This window comes from Lissotriton vulgaris, unplaced genomic scaffold (assembly GCF_964263255.1).
Source record: "Lissotriton vulgaris unplaced genomic scaffold, aLisVul1.2 SCAFFOLD_1140, whole genome shotgun sequence".
Lineage (NCBI taxonomy): Eukaryota > Metazoa > Chordata > Amphibia > Caudata > Salamandridae > Lissotriton > Lissotriton vulgaris.
Genome location: NW_028243601.1, coordinates 167,314 through 185,372, shown reverse-complemented (window position 1 = coordinate 185,372; position 18,059 = coordinate 167,314).

The window sequence follows — 18,059 nt, the reverse complement described above, 5'->3', positions numbered from 1 at the left end:
ATAATGGGCTAGGAGTGGGTGTGCCATCAAACCCAATACATGTAATCATATCGCCAGACAGGGGAGCCCTCGGAACCAAGTTTTTAGACAAAGCGCTACGAGTAGCTCCTGTGTCGACTAGAAACTGATCAGTAGAACCCAAAATGCCCGCTGATACATATGGACCACTCTGATCTACCGGCACTTCAACTGATTCCGTACCCCATCCTACGCAATCCTATGCATGCACATAATCCTGATGCTCCACATTCTCACCCTCCGATATCTGATACTGGTTCCGTCTATCAAATGTATTACGGTCATCCTGGCCACGGCCCCTCTCTTCAAACCTACCACGATCACCTCCGCCACCTCTCGCCCCAGAATAACTGTTCCTTGACCTTCCACCTCCTCGACCACGCTGACTACGTTGCTCACGAAGTACCGGACAATCATCAGCCCAATGCCCAAACTCCTTACAATAGGCACATTGATCCTCCGCTATATCCGTACGCCCGTACGACGCATTACCCCCTCCTCGCCTGCCTCTATCATTCCCTCTAGATTGCGATCCACGAACCTGAGCCAACATCACCTTCGTTTTCAATTCCTTCGCCTTCTTATCAACACTTTCTTTAGCCTCCAATTCCTGCCGCTCATAATACTGAGCCATGGTTAACAAAGACGCAGGGGTCGTTGTGGTCCAGGAACTTTCGCTCGTTTTCAATCGCTTTGCAATCTCCGGTAGGAGATTAGCCACATACTTATCAACAAACAGATGCCTACCCGTATCGTCTGTTAATGATTGCCCACTATAATCATGAAAAGCTTCTTCAAAGCGTGTAAAGAAATCAGATACCGATTCATCTGGCTTCTGTTTACATGAAGCCAACATGGTCCAATCAATCTTTTTAGGAGGCACCAGAGTTTTTAATTTAGTCAAAATAGCCGTCGGGAGATCTAGAATCAAAGCACACGGTTTACATGCAGGTTCCTTTTGTAAGTCAGCCTGCTCTAAGTCCTTCCAGCAGCCCCAAAAGTCGTTTGATCATTAGTTTTACGAATCAACCTCCACATATCAGGGGGAAGAATTAACCCAAAGAAGAGATCAATATCAACAAGGGTCATAACACAAGAGGAAAGGGCCCCCTCAACCCCTTCATAGAACGCAGCTGGATTTTTACGAAGATCAGGCAGGGAGTTCTTTAATGCCATAACATCTGCTCTATTCCAAGGCGTATATACCCAATTATATATAAAGTACCCCTTCGCATCCTTCGACATTTTATCGTCATCTGTACCCTCTCCCTTTGGAGGAACATACAAGGGCGCGGGTTCACGCATAGGCATAACATGCATTTTGGTATTCTTATCTGAACCCCGAAGAGGACACTCTTTGGATTCCTCCGTCGACCCCGACATGGACCCTGTAGCATCTTTCCTTTCATCCCGCAGTCTGGTCGCCTCATCCCGCAGATGAAGTAGTCGTTTGAAAAGGTCGTCAGTATCTGAAAGAGCAAATAAACCTTTATCCAAATTCTCACAATAAACTGACACAGCTTTGGGTTCTAAAGTCTCCGAATATTTACGGAAGCGAGCAACAACTTCATGCGCTAAAGTATTTATGAAACACATTAATTCCCGGTCTGACCACAATTTCCTTTCAGCTAAAATCGTTGCTACAGTTACATGATCCAAATTTAATTTCCTAGCAAGACCACGCAAGTCCGCGACTCTTTCCGCAGATAACCTGACACTCGAATTGTCCTTTCCATCCGACTTATCCCGACCTTCATCACCGGAATCCTCGAACGGAGCCGTGGGGTGGACATACGGAGGCGGAGAGCGATCTAGTAACGAAAAATCATCAATTTCATTATTAAGGACAGGATAAAGCGGACGACGAATAGGAAATTGACCGGCCGTTTGCAAGTTACGTTCCCGTTCCTCCCTTTCTTTCTTCTCCTGCGCTTCCTTTTCCTCAAGCTGTAAAGCCTTATCTCGAGCAGGCTTGCGCTGCTCTTTGTCCGCCAAGGCAATTTCACGTTTCATACGTTCACGCACCGCTTTCTCCCACATTTGTACACAATCAAACATTTTCTGTCTAGACCTACGTTGAAACAAACACTGCTCCACAAATTGAACCTTTCACAAATCGAATGACCCATGTAGTGGCCATTGCAATTCAGGATCGGTTTTTGTATATTTATGCCATAATTTACTATACATTATAGGGGGAAGGCCAAATTTTATGTACATTTCACGATTCGGAGTTCCTTCTGGGGGAGCCGGCTGTGATTCCGCTAACCTAATTGTGGTACCATTTCCAAGACAGCACATCCCTCGGAGTGTGCTTAAAACAGGCATGTTCGAAAAGTATCACGAAAGCATGATACCGTATAAACTGGCACTTACAGTACTTCACACAAATGTGCCGCTCAAAGGAAAAAAACAAAATTAGAGAAACATCTCTACATGCCTGCCTATGTGAAGTGCACTACACATATGATTCAAAGGTCACAAAGTCACAAAGTCACAAATGTTAGCTAACTCAAATCATAGACACAAATCATAGAACTTCGGCAAGCGTCCGAAGACTACCTTACCGATCGCAAATCATAGAACTTCAGTAGGCGTCCGCAGACTACCTTACCGATCACAAATCTTACCCAAATCTCAAAGGTCCAGATTCCAACTGCCAAGGTCTTTAATCGAATCAGCCAAACGCACTTATCCAGCAACGCAGACGATCAAGAACTCAGTCGGAGACCGGCGCCACCTGGAAGGTCAGATCGGAAGGAAAGGAAGAAACACCGTGGGTGCCAAGACTCGGGTCACTCAGTGGCAGCGTACGCGTCCATGGCGAGTTTCCAAACCTTCGTCACGACCTCTCCTTCGGGCATCTGAGTCGCCGATGAGTCCCTTCGTGGTCGCCAATTTGTGGTATCGGGTTCCCAAGGCCTACATGCTCCGTAGATAACCCACTTACACTGAAAGAACTGTTGGCACGGAAACTGAAAAGTACAAAGAACAAGTTTATTAAGACCCCATGGGGTGGTGGTACATTCCTACAGCACCCTTCGGCAATGCAAGAAGTATCACACCGAACGTTGGTGTGAGTCCCTCTTTTATACAGTTTACAGGTAATAAAAAGATAGGCGGTACAAAGTTACAGAGTTTTATGTACATATATGGTCATTTTTGGAACACAGCCAGTTCATGGGAGGGGTTACAACCCCACTGGTCAGTTTGGCGGCACATTCCTGAGGGGTGACTGGTCAGTTGGAACTGCGCATGAGCGGGCTTGACCAAGGCTAAAAATAGCCTGTTGCTGGGCAGAGTCGAGTGGTCAGTTGCACGGACAAAGGAATAAAGGGCATGCTGACCACGAGGCCGCTCATTCTCTAAAATGGCTGCCGCAATACACAAAATGGCGTTTTCGAGTATAGTCATGTTAAGGGAAAAAACGTGTAGCACAGCTAAGCGCTAACTCGGCCATTGTCAAATTACGACAGAGTCCTTAAACAGATAAAACATTCTTAAAACAGATCATTGTCACAATTTTTTTTTAAAACCGTATAAAACTTATAACTCATTAAAATGGATCACACATGGCTTGGGCTAATCGCAATTCATAGTTCGTTTAACTTTTTGCATAAATCTCCCCAATGCCCAAACAATATCTAAGGACAGCATTTCTGTTAGGAGGGCACTTGCAGCAAGTCTATTATGAACACCATATTTTTTTTAAATTGGACATAAGATCTCTTTTCGAAGTTCTAAGAGCTTTGAACAGTCTAATAAAATATGCATCATATCACATGAGTTTCCCACTATACACTTACAGTTTCCAATGCTATCTATCATCTCCGATTTTACTCTAATATTACCATAATAGGGATTCAATCCAGTACTTAATCTTAGAACTTCTCTCCTCAGCCATCTATTCGGTAATCTATCAATTTAAGGGAAATGTATATCTTTTTGCCAGGCCTGGGCCATACACTGTACTGACTTTTGCGTCACCAGGTATACTTGGTCCTCAGCTCGGGATACCTTCCCCGTAATCTCCGTTTGGAGGGTCACGGGACTTACATCTAGTCTCAGCAGTTTACCAACCATACTGAGGGAATTTCTAACCCCTTTAGCCCATGTTCGTTCACTCATCAACGCTTCTCTCCTACACCATTGCAAGACTTTTAGTTCATCCTCTGTACCCAGGCGCTGCCAGAATCTAACTAAAGCCATACAAACAGTTGTCTTCCATGAGGTTACACATGTTTCTAACCTTACAGCTTGCACCATGGAACATTTAGGGAGTGAGAATGAATTTTTCAAAGCTTTTCCCTCCTCTACATCCCATCCATGTTTGCCACCCAAAAACAGTTACTCTGCCCCATATCGAAATTGCAGGGGGACCATAGCTAGATATGCCTTTAGGACAGGCATTTCCGATTTTTCTCCATAGCTTCCATTAAATTTCTTACGGCCATTTACTGACGCTGCTGTCCTTGTTCTACAAGCATCTAGGTGGGTTATCCATTTAAGATTTTTCCGAAACCACATACCCAGGTACCTGTACTCTTCTACAGTTTCCAGCTTTTCAGGACCTAGGTACCAGCTATATCTTATTTCCCTTCTCCCAAAGCATAGGATCTTTGTTTTGTCCATGTTAACCACTAATTTTTTCAACTTACAATACTCATGGAAGCTATTCAACTTTCTTTGTAACCCGATCTCTGTTTGGTCGAAAACTACTAGGTCGTCAGCGTATAAAAGACATGCTATATGTTTCCCATTTATTTTAGGGCTTGCCCCCATTGATTTACTTAAAATAGAGGGTAGGTTGTAGTGTAGTTCCTATATTCCCAATAGGCTCTGCGCATTGGAATAACATAAACAATTGTTTAGACGTAGGACTGAGGTCAACTAGGTCTCTATTGAATATGTTAGACTTAATTGTGTGTGCCAGCTAGCTCAGAGGTCACTAGAAACCTCTCGAGTAAACAAGAAGGTGTTTAGCTTTCCTGAATAGACAAGAGTCCCGAAAGCAAATAGATAGCTATTTTACTCAGTCAATCGTGCATGCTTCGTTTCACCAGAGATGCAGAGAAATAGATAGACAGCGTCTCTCTCAATGCGTCAGAAAGGAGGGTGGGCTTCCTTCGGCACTCGCATCAGCAGGGCGTCGGGCAAGTAGATAGCCGATTCTGCTTCAAACCACTGTAGGAAGGTGGATATCTGACTATGGTTACCCCCAAACTTTTTGTCAGACTCCACGCTGCAGGATCCGGTCGTTGTACATACAACTCCACCTCCCGACCTCACCAACACACTGTTACTAAAAACACAGTGTGTTCGAGGGATAGGGCGAGGGAAAACAAAGGAACAAAACAAGGAGGGGACGGAAAGGGACAGCAGGGAAGGGATGGCTGAAAGACAAGAACACAATTGTACAGGTTACCACTGATCACAAGGGAACCCCTACTCTCATTTCAATCTCACTAAGTAGACTAAAAAGGTCACCTTTTCAGAATGCCTTGTCTTCCTCCTCCTTCCCGTGTTGGGAATATGACTAAACCGAACAGTGAGTCCCTATGGAACAATAATAACAATTACACTCTTACTTCACATGAACACATGCACCAATTTCGCTCTGCTGTGGTTATACGTACCCTGCCTAGTAAATGTTCCGTGCCCAAAATATAAACGTGTTACTTAGAGTGAACTCCACCCTTGAATCAAAAACAAAAGTCAAGTGTTTGGCAGTGAAAAAAAAACGTTCCAGGTTAAAAGCACCAATATACTCCAATTGTAGACACGGTAAGACGTAGCTTCCTACTACCGTCTCCCGTTCTAAGCCTGCTCCTTTACCAACAACTCCAAACACGGCAAGGTGTAGAAAACCCACTACCTTCCGCTTTGGCACTTGACGTGTTAGACACTAGTGCCTTTCTTCGTAGCGGCTGTGCTCAGAACAATGGAGCCCCAAGAACACCCCGCTCTCTCTTTACTTCAACAAGAAGGCGTTGTTGCAGGGCGCCGCCGCGCCTGTAATCTTCTCTGAGTTCTTTACACTGGCAGACTAAATTTAAGTACAAAGTTCCTCCACATACGCTACGCGTTAAAGTCGCGCTGAGCATATGTTACTCACGATACTTGCAAATGGCCTCCTTCTTGGATGTCTATCCTTTCCTTATCGCCACGAAAGTAATTTGGCTGCTAACTCCCCTCGGAGGTCCGATGATTGCAATGCGCTTCACAACGCGCTACTCGGAATCCAGAGTTCAAACTTCAAAGCGCGGTTTCTTTTTTCCTCTCGCCGTCTTCACGGAGATAAATGCCAAAATCAGGTTTCTCCCTGCTCGGATTCCAGAACAAACGAGCCGCTGCTATTAACCACGGAAATCACCAAACAAACCCTGCGAGTACAAAATCACGAACAAGGGGGGGGGGGTCCTCCCTGCCTTTATAGAACCACACCCCTTCTAAGGATTCTGGGAGATGTAGTTCAAAGGTATGGTAGGCGCTTTTGGAGGATCCTGACAGTATGTCCCCGTCCCTAGCGCCTTCTAGGGCCCGGCTTAGCAGGAAAACTTTGACTAAAAGACAGCACCTTCTCAGGAGCAGGCACCTCGGAACATCCCACCCCTTGCATGTACTCCTCCTTGACCTTGTTCAAACATCCCTGCACCCCATTGTGAGCCTTCTGCAATATGAATACCTTTTCCTTAACTAATGGCTGAGAATGGAGATCAAAAGGAAGATCAACCGGCAAAGTATTTACATCAATTCCGGAATTGGCTAGAGAGGGAAACCTTCCAGGGGAACTAAGCCACGCATTCTTACTGGACCTCTCCGCCCTCCATATGCAATTAGCCTTCCCTGTAGGAATGATAGACTGTTGATCATCCACTCCCTCCTTGATTGGCAGTATCTGTCGGGTGAATGTGTCTGTCTTCTGACTACTTGACCCAGTGCGGACGGTGACCACCTCTTTCTTTGCCAAAGTGGCCACCCTGAACTGACATGCGACTACCTCTAAAGGTGAGGATGCATAAGACACCAGATGTTCCTGACAATACCCAGACAAAAAATGCACTGTTCGAGTTCTCCAGTCTATAGAAGGGTTGTGGTACGTAAACCACGGCATCCCCAATATGATCTCGTATTGAGGAGCTTCTATGATGTTCAATGTTATCTTTTCCACATGTCTCCCTTCTGACACATCCATTGACAGCATTACCTCAGCTGTCTTCTCAACTATTAGACCCGATTTTATAGGCTGTCCATCTACTGCCAAAACCTCCTCTGGTATATCTCTAGGTACTCTGGGTATAGCTAAGCGAGACACCAATCCATTATCAATAAAATTTCCTGTGGCTCCTGTGTCCAACATAACCCTAACTTGATGACTTTTTTGCTCATACTCTAAGGACATGTTAAGAACCAGGTGTGACTCATTCACTCCTATACCAGGTGAAGATAGGGAAGTGAGTCTCCAATTAGGTATCTCTTTCTCTCGGGATGAAGGTGCTACCAAATTGTCTGTCTCCCTTCCCATAGTGGAAACAGCTATTCTTTTATTCTTGTTCCAACTAGAGGGGTTATGGGGCTTAGAAGGGCATTCACGCACGTAATGCCCTTTTTTGCCACAGTACATACAAAGACCATGTACTCTTCTGCTTTCTTTCTCCTCATTGGACAGAGGGGATCTAATAGCTCCTATTTCCATAGGTTCTGCCCCTTCTTCCGATGCCTCTAGAGCTCTAGGAGGGGAACTCACTATACTATTGTAACCCCTGTCCCATTTTCTTCTATCCCCACTCAGCTCAGTCAGCCTACCATCCAATCTTAGGACCAAATTCACCATATCTACACAAGTGTTGGGTTGTGGATCTATATATGCCACAGCGTTCTTCAATTCCTCCCTCAAACCCTGATAAAATAGGGACATTCTTTTGCCTTCGGGCCATTCAGTCTCTGCAATCAAACGGTTGAACGTGGTTAAATAAGTAATCAAGTCACTCCTACCCTGACGCAGGGACAATAACTCCTTATCTGCGCTGAAATTAGTGGCCCTTCTATCAAAAACTTTCTCAAATTCGTCCCTAAACGCTGTCCAGTTGGACAACATGGCATCATCTCTTTTTACCAGAGGGACTGCCCAATTGGCCGCGTCCCCCACTAGATAAGAGATAGCAAACGCCACCCTGGAATGGTTCGTAGGGAAGGAGGCTGGTTTACAAGAGAAATGGAGCATGATTTGTGTCATGAAAGCTTGTGTTTTACGAGGGTCCCCCCCATATCGTTCTGGGGTAGCTAAAGGAATAGGGGGTGGCACAGTAACCTGAATCTGAGAAGGACCGGAGGAAAAAGGGTTTTTTGATAACTGTTCAACCCTATCCTTAAGAAGTACAGCCTCCGCTTTGGACGCTGCCAATTCTTGTTGAACCACAACCAAAGCCCTCAATACATCATCTAAGGTGGCCATATGTACCCCAACCGGACCAGGCAGAATGCAATTCGTGGGTTCGTGATTCTGTCAGACTCCACGCTGCAGGATCCGGTCGTTGTACATACAACTCCACCTCCCGACCTCACCAACACACTGTTACTAAAAACACAGTGTGTTCGAGGGATAGGGCGAGGGAAAACAAAGGAACAAAACAAGGAGGGGACGGAAAGGGACAGCAGGGAAGGGATGGCTGAAAGACAAGAACACAATTGTACAGGTTACCACTGATCACAAGGGAACCCCTACTCTCATTTCAATCTCACTAAGTAGACTAAAAAGGTCACCTTTTAAGAATGCCTTGTCTTCCTCCTCCTTCCCGTGTTGTGAATATGACTAAACCGAACAGTGAGTCCCTATGGAACAATAATAACAATTACACTCTTACTTCACATGAACACATGCACCAATTTCGCTCTGCTGTGGTTATACGTACCCTGCCTAGTAAATGTTCCGTGCCCAAAATATAAACGTGTTACTTAGAGTGAACTCCACCCTTGAATCAAAAACAAAAGTCAAGTGTTTGGCAGTGAAAAAAAAACGTTCCAGGTTAAAAGCACCAATATACTTCAATTGTAGACACGGTAAGACGTAGCTTCCTACTACCGTCTCCCATTCTAAGCCTGCTCCTTTACCAACAACTCCAAACACGGCAAGGTGTAGAAAACCCACTACCTTCCGCTTTGGCACTTGACGTGTTAGACACTAGTGCCTTTCTTCGTAGCGGCTGTGCTCAGAACAATGGAGCCCCAAGAACACCTCGCTCTCTCTTTACTTCAACAAGAAGGCGTTGTTGCAGGGCGCCGCCGCGCCTGTAATCTTCTCTGAGTTCTTTACACTGGCAGACTAAATTTAAGTACAAAGTTCCTCCACATACGCTACGCGTTAAAGTCACGCTGAGCATATGTTACTCACGATACTTGCAAATGGTCTCCTTCTTGGATGTCTATCCTTTCCTTATCGCCACGAAAGTAATTTGGCTGCTAACTCCCCTCGGAGGTCCGATGATTGCAATGCGCTTCACAACGCGCTACTCGGAATCCAGAGTTCAAACTTCAAAGCGCGGTTTCTTTTTTCCTCTCGCTGTCTTCACGGAGATAAATGCCAAAATCAGGTTTCTCCCTGCTCGGATTCCAGAACAAACGAGCCGCTGCTATTAACCACGGAAATCACCAAACAAACCCTGCGAGTACAAAATCACGAACAAGGGGGGGGGGTCCTCCCTGCCTTTATAGAACAACACCCCTTCTAAGGATTCTGGGAGATGTAGTTCAAAGGTATGGTAGGCGCTTTTGGAGGATCCTGACACTTTTTGCCTGGTGTTTAACTGGTTTTTAGGTCGAAGGCCTAAAAGGCTGCGCTTGCGCATTCTTATGCCGGAGATTTAATGAGTCTGAGTAGGGCCGAAGGTCCCGCCTCCGTGCCCCATCTCTCCTTCATTGGCTGGCTTCCTAAACGGAGGCCAGCCATTGGAGAAGAGATGCGTCACTCCAAACAAGCCCCGTCCTTTTCGGATTTGGGGGCGTAATTTTTGATGTTCTTTAGACAGTGACGTTGCCTGTCACTCAGAACATCAAAACCACGCCCCCAAATCCGAAAAAAATTCGGAGTTGCTGCCGCCATTTTGGTTCACCGGTTGAGGAGTCCGCATCTCTGCTTTCCTTCCCTCCCCGGTCAATCCGGTGTAGTTCGGGGTCATATTTCCATGCCCCTGGCTCACTTCGGTTCCCTGCGATCCCCCTTCCAAGTTCCCTTCTGCCCAACCCGAGAGCATGCCCCTGGCTCACTTCGGTTCCCTGCGATCCCCCTTCCAACTTCCCTTCTGCCCAACCCGAGAGCATGCACGGCGAGAAGCACAAGTACTGCAGCGCCGCCATTTCAGCGAGGGTGAGGAACAATTACAAGGTGAGTTCTTGTCATGGTTGGCTCTGCTGTTTCAGTAGGAATCTCGGGGGCTGCTGAGGATGAATGAACAGCGCTGCTGCACGCACTTTGCTATCCGTGTATTTCCGAAGACACACGTGTGTTAGGAACGCGACCCCCACTCCTGACTGGCCGATGTTAAGGAGACTATGGGGCGAGCAGCCAATGGAGAAAAGTGCAGCTGCATGCACCTCGGGTGCCCCTGGGCGTACAATCACCTCGTGGTTAGTGAAACTGTGCATAGTGTATGCTCAACAATTTCCATGAGCACTGAGTGTGTCGGGAATGTAGTGACTGGGGTCGTGAAGTGGGTGGGGGGAGGCCGCATACCGTGTGAGAGATCGCAGTGGGATTCGGCAGTGGCAGAAGGCAATGAGTACATCCATGCCCCTGGCTCACGTCGGTTCCCTGCGATCCCCCTTCCAAGTTCCCTTCTGCCCTTACCGCTGCGGCTCGAGTGTGCCCTCCTTCCCGAGAGCATGCACGGCGAGAAGCACTAGCACTGCAGCGCCGCCATTTCAGCGAGGGTGAGGAACAATTACAAGGTGAGTACTGTGTGTCGGGAATGTAGTGACTGGGGTCGTGAAGTGGGTGGGGGGAGGCCGCATACCGTGTGAGAGATCGCAGTGGGATTTGGCAGTGGCAGAAGGCAATGAGTACATCCATGCCCCTGGCCCACGTCGGTTCCCTGCGATCCCCCTTCCAAGTTCCCTTCTGCCCTTACCGCTGCGGCTCGAGTGTGCCCTCCCTCCCGAGAGCATGCACGGCGAGAAGCACTACCACTGCAGCGCCGCCATTTCAGCGAGGGTGAGGAACAATTACAAGGTGAGTACTGTGTGTCGGGAATGTAGTGACTGGGGTCGTGAAGTGGGTGGGGGGAGGCCGCATACCGTGTGAGAGATCGCAGTGGGATTCGGCAGTGGCAGAAGGCAATGAGTACAACGGCACCACTGTGCTCTGAGGCGCGGAGATACCACTGTCTTCCTGTGTCCTACTCCATACACGAGCAGGTCTCAGTGGCAGCGGTGTCGGCAGCAGCCATTTTGGTGCAGAATCCCTGTTAATGATAGCAACTCACTGAAGGCTCAAAGTACTTCTATCAATCAGTGCACCTGCCCTGCTCACGGACACTTATTTTATCAACCGCAGAGAATGAGAGGCTGAGCGGGAACCTGTCAAATCAAATCAAATGAGACTTTATTTCGGTTAGTATTTCAAACCATAAAAAGTACATACAATGATTACATTATCAGATTTCACATCAATACATTAAAAACGTTCTTCACAGATATCATTAAAAATCATCATAAATGTTAGTTAAGAAAAAAAGTGCCCTTCTGGTCCTGATATAGTGCAATATTGCTTAACAAAGATCATAGGTCTAAGCAGGTTCTTATTCTCAGTGCAAGCTTTAAAAACGACAGAATATGGAGTACACAATCCTGGTGCAAAAGCTGCAAATAAATAAGGGCAGGTCTAATTTGTTTAAAATCCAATGTTCTCAGCAAGTCAACAAGAAAGTAGCGTCTGGGATAATCATAAAACCTGCATAAAAATATAAAATGTAGCATATCCTGAGGAGACTTCCCGTCGCAGCCACAGGGAGCTACATGTTTGCTAAAAATGTCTGATTTGGGTCTTATTAATAACTGCTGAAAAGTGTTAAATCTGAACCTAGTCAGCAGGAACTTTTCATGTGAGCTAAAGGCACAGGCCAGGTAGGGCTCCATTCCCCCACACGACTTTAGCATGATAAACTTTCTGACACTTGGTTTCAGCATTTCCACACTTTCTCTATCCGCCAATTTAAACTTTAGATAGGCTCTTTTGACCGCTGTTATGTCCCCTTTCACAATGCCACTCGTATGGGAGAACAGTTTGGGGCACCCCAGCATTTCAAAACAAGATTTCAAATATTTTAGCCATGGGATGCGCATACAGTTATCCTGAGATGTTACATCCCGTACAATCTGATGAGTGAGTGGTATCTCCTTGTTAAGCCACAGTGAAACCCAGCAGATCAGTGGCTTCAATGCTAGGTTATCGCATAAAAACGGAGTCCCTAGCTCCTCATGCACAACAAGGTTCGGGGTACTCGCAGGGACACATAGTAACCGTTTAAAGAAGGTGTTTTCGATAACCTGTAATTGGGTATTGGACACATAACCCCACAGCTCACTGCCATATACCGCCGTTGCTACAGACTTGGCATTATATAACTTGATCATTGCAGTTAACGGTTTCTTACCTATTTTTTTAGCGAGATTTAGGATAGTTCCATTAACCCTCAGCATATCATTCTTCTTCTTCACCAGATGAGGGGCCCAACTTAACTTCGAGTCAAAAAGCACACCCAGATAGGAAAAAGTCTCTGTGACCGGAATGGGACTGTCATCAAGCTTGAATACATAGTTCTTTCTTGGGCGTTGGCCAACCTGCATTATATAGGACTTGGAATTATTGACCATTAGGTCCCTATCAGACATAAAAACATTAAAAGCAGTTAAAAGAGCCTGAAGCCCCTTCTCCGTGCGCGAGATTAAAACCGCGTCATCCGCGTATAACAGCACCGGTATGCCCCTTCTGCCTACTCTAGGGCAGTCAGCCTGTATGGATTGTAGAGCTGCATCCAAATCGTTAATATAAAAATTAAAAAGAAAAGGGGCAAGGATACATCCCTGGCGTACTCCTTTATTTATCAAAAACTTGTCAGTGGTGTCCCCATTAGATGAATATCTTACATTGGCACTAGTTTGATGATGCATATCCACCAGGAAGTCAACAATCCCAGTGTCGACTCCCCTCGCCCTCATGTACTGCCACAGCCTCCCCCTGTTAACACAGTCGAAGGCTGACGACAGGTCCATGAAGGCGAGGTGGATCGTACCCTTCTGGGCCACCGTGTACTTGCTGAGTATGAGGAATAAATTAAGACACTGAGTTATCGTGGATCTGCCCTCACAAAATCCATATTGAGATGCGGACATGACATTGTTTGCGGTTGCCCAGCTGGTGATTCTTCTCAACAGAACTCTCCCGATGACTTTAACCTTCGAATCAATTAGGGAGATTGGGCGGTAGCACATTGGGCTGCCCCTGTCACCCTTTTTGAAAACCGGAACAATGGTTGACACCCCCCAAGTCACTGGACATCCTATCACTGCAGCAGCATTGAAAACCGCCTGCAAGATAGGAGCCCAGAAGTGTGGTCTAGACTTAAATAAATCAGGGGGGATGCCATCTGGGCCGGGGGCTTTATTAGATGTTAGACCTTCTATGGCTTCAAACACTTCGCCACACTCAAACCTGAGTACTCCATTAGATTCACTAGGAGAACTCACACCATTGCCAGGATCGGCTGTAAAGTACAATGATTCAAAGTGACGGTACCAATCCTCTTTCATTATACAACATTCCAGCCCATCCCCCGGTTGTTCTGACAGAAATGGTTTTTTTACTAACTGCCAGAATTTCGTGCTACTATTTAAGGTCTCGGGATCTAAGAGGTCATTCCAGGCCTCCACCCGCAAAGTCTCCTTATGAGTTTTAAGGGAGGATTTATATACTTTGCGGCAGAGTCGGATTTCCTCCTGGTTCCGCGGTACAACTGCCAATGCTGCCTTCAAATTACGTGCAGCTTTTGAACACTCTTTGTTAAACCACCTTGGCCCGCACTTCTCTAAATTTCCCTTAAATGGTTTCGTGAGTAACCCTGACACTTTCCCCGCCAAAGCTTGAAAGGCATTAAGCACCCCCACTGGATCTGTCCCTGTACAATTAACAATTTCATCTGTACAGGATTCCTCTATTGTTTTATACAGAAGGTCTGGGGTAATGGTTGACCACTTTAAACGCCGCCTCCCATCAGTGGTTGTCAGATTGCCTTCAAGACGTGAGGGCATAACATCTGAGAGTCCAAAACCCCTGAGACAGACCACAAGGGGGTTGTGATCACTGAACTCACTTTTGGTAATATCAAAGGATTCTAAGAAAGGCAACAGAGCCTCCGAAAATAGCATGTGGTCTATAAAGGTGCCTCTACCATGCCCCTTAAAAGTCGGAGTGTCAAAGCTTTTACTGGGATCTCTAATTTCCATGCCCATTGTTAAAACTACGTCGTTCATCATGGAATTACATAATTCACCCTCTGCTGTATGTGCAAAGTGTAGCCCATCTGCTCTATCGCAGTATAAATCCCTTATACACTTCCTAAGGGGATCACCACAGAGGTGCACGTTGAAATCTCCCATGACCATTAGATTAAGGCTGTGTTTCTTCATGGAGACATTAATATATTCATCTAGGACAGTTAGATCATTAAATGCTGGGGTAGTATTAGTAGCATTGTAAAAATTGACCAGTCCAACCCTATTACTTTTGGCAGACAAAACAATACCCTGGGCACATGAGCGTTGTACATTAATATTGAGGATACTTGCGGTTATCAAAACAGAGACAAAGATCACCAATCCTCCCTTTGGTCTTCCTCTATTGGATGGAGTGGCTGGCACAGAAAACGCTTTGTAGCCTTCTAAAAACGTTTCACACTCCACATCCCATGTCTCTTGAAGGCAGATAACCTTAAATTGTTTAATAAAGGAGACCCATTTTTCATCTGCCATTTTTGTTACTAGACCCGCAACGTTCCAAGATACAATATTCACACGTTTATTGGGCTCCTGTGGGTTGGTAGAGTCAATATTGCATGTTGGATCAGCTACATTTAATCCATCCTTACCCACAGGTACTTTATGTCAGTCACACATATCAAGACCGGACAGAAGTTCGTATCTGTTATGTGTGTTGACGTTATAAGCCCCCTGGCATTGCCCTCCGAGATCAAATCTGTTCCCTCGGTTAGTTGGGAAGCCTGGCCCGCCAGAATTAACTACATTATATGTAAATTGCATCCCATTATTCCCAGTATTCGGGGTCAGGGTCTCAAACCGAGGTGTTGGCCTGGTCAAATGTGGGGGAGCCGTGCAAAGGTGAGCATAAAAATAGCCTAGTGGACGTACACAGATACTACCCTCATTGTATACCAAGGATGCAGCTCTCAGGAGTACGGTTGCCACATGTTGGGGGTGTCTAAAATTAGCCACAATGCAATCCCCATTACCCACTTTCTTAGAGGGCCCCACCCAGTTTACCCTTCTAACTAGCGTTATCTGATCTGAATAACCAACAGGGAAACCGCAGTTCTTATTTAGCCATGAGACTGTCTTGTTTTTTAGTGAGTCATGTGTCTCACCATATGGAGATGCAGGATGGGTGCCAACTGCAGGGACATTTGTTAGGACCACCACAAAAGGCGCACAATCTGGAGGAAGATTTAAATAGCGATTTCTTCTGTCAGGTCTAGGGTCTATCATGTTACCTGTAGTTGGAAGTGAGCCTACACATGGCTGCGGGTTTCCTGCTTTAGGTTGGGGGGGACTGACAGGTGTTGGCCGGTGTGGTCTATTCCCTAGGGTAGTCTGTGCTCCTGCCGGATAGACTGCTGCAGGCACACTTTCCCCTTGCTCAGCTTGGGTGGACCTTGTTCCTTTTGGTATAGTACTGGTGTCTCCAGCAGCCTTTTGCTGTGCGGAGACAAGCCCCCCAAGCCTGTCTACTTCCTTTACAAGGGAATCAATTTTTTCCACTAGTGGTTTGAGAGCCTCCTCTATCTTCCTCCCCAGGCTGGTCTCCATATTTGTGATTAAGGCAGTAAACTGCTCAATGTTAATATTAACACTGGCATTCTGCTTGGGGGGGCCCAAATCAGCTCCCGTAAACACAAAGGGATTGTTAGCTGCTGCCCAGTTGTTATCAATAGTGTGGGTAGGGTTTGCTTCCGCTAAATTGCTAGTTGGTTGGCCCCCTTTACGTAGTGCCGTCTTTCTACACTGCCTAAATGGCCGCTTCTTAGGGGATACCCCCTCACTCGCTTCACTATTTATATCGGGATGCTCCCTCTCTCCTGAATGTACCATCGCCACAACATTTATAGAGTTGGGTGTTGGTGTTAGTGTCAGCATGCAGGTTGATGGGCTGGCTGGTAGCGGGTCAGGTGCCCTCAGAGAGGGCATTTCCGAATTAGACAAAGTAGCCCTATTAATAGCCTCTGTGTCTTGTGCAACAACCAGGGGATCATCCTGTATACATACTGTGGTATCTCCTTTCCCTAATGAGGCACGACGAACGCTATTTATCTGGGCAACCTTTTTCACCATATAGTTTTCAATGGCACTCTGTCCCAGTAGCATGTTGCCTGATTTAGCCTTTGACATTGAGCTTCTAGAAAAAGATAAACGCACTCTAAAAAGATAAAACAATACAAATGCAGAACCATACAAATTATAGGCACATTAATAAAATTGTCACAGTTACTACCATGAATCAACGCACAAATGGGGCCTACCCGGTCCGAGCAGCGTTTCTGGCCCAGACCAGACTCCTCAGGCCTCTGAGGGCCACAGAGGGCCCGCCCTTTGCCCGGGCTTCGCCCGGCGCTACCCGCGCGCGTCCCGCGACGCGGAGGGAGTGTCCAGTTCAAATAGCGCCTCCGGGCGCGCTGTGGCCGGAAGCCGGAAGTGGCCGCAAAGCACCCTGGGAGCTGTAGTCTCAAGCCGCAAGGTGGAAGGCGTCAGCGGCGAGACTACAGCGTCAGGAGCCCAGGAGCTACAGGAACCAGCGTCCGCCCGCAGGTAAGATGCCCTCCGGAATGATTCTCGGCCCCCGCTCCACAGAGGAAGTGTCCAGTTCAAATAGCGCCTCCGGGCGCGCTGTGGCCGGAAGCCGGAAGTGGCCGCAAAGCACCCTGGGAGCTGTAGTCTCAAGCCGCAAGGTGGAAGGCGTCAGCGGCGAGACTACAGCGTCAGGAGCCCAGGAGCTACAGGAACCAGCGTCCGCCCGCAGGTAAGATGCCCTCCGGAATGATTCTCGGCCCCCATACCGTGTGAGAGATCGCAGTGGGATTTGGCAGTGGCAGAAGGCAATGAGTACATCCATGCCCCTGGCTCACGTCGGTTCCCTGCGATCCCCCTTCCAAGTTCCCTTCTGCCCTTACCGCTGCGGCTCGAGTGTGCCCTCCCTCCCGAGAGCATGCACGGCGAGAAGCACTACCACTGCAGCGCCGCCATTTCAGCGAGGGTGAGGAACAATTACAAGGTGAGTACTGTGTGTCGGGAATGTAGTGACTGGGGTCGTGAAGTGGGTGGGGGGAGGCCGCATACCGTGTGAGAGATCGCAGTGGGATTCGGCAGTGGCAGAAGGCAATGAGTACAACGGCACCACTGTGCTCTGAGGCGCGGAGATACCACTGTCTTCCTGTGTCCTACTCCATACACGAGCAGGTCTCAGTGGCAGCGGTGTCGGCAGCAGCCATTTTGGTGCAGAATCCCTGTTAATGATAGCAACTCACTGAAGGCTCAAAGTACTTCTATCAATCAGTGCACCTGCCCTGCTCACGGACACTTATTTTATCAACCGCAGAGAATGAGAGGCTGAGCGGGAACCTGTCATCAGCAGGACCACAACCCGCTATGCCTCCGTACCCTATATCGTATGATGTGATAGATATGGGATGAAACACTATAATATGATCTGATCTGAAAAAAGCTTCCTGCCAATGCAGAAAGCGTTGGATTACAAAATAGCG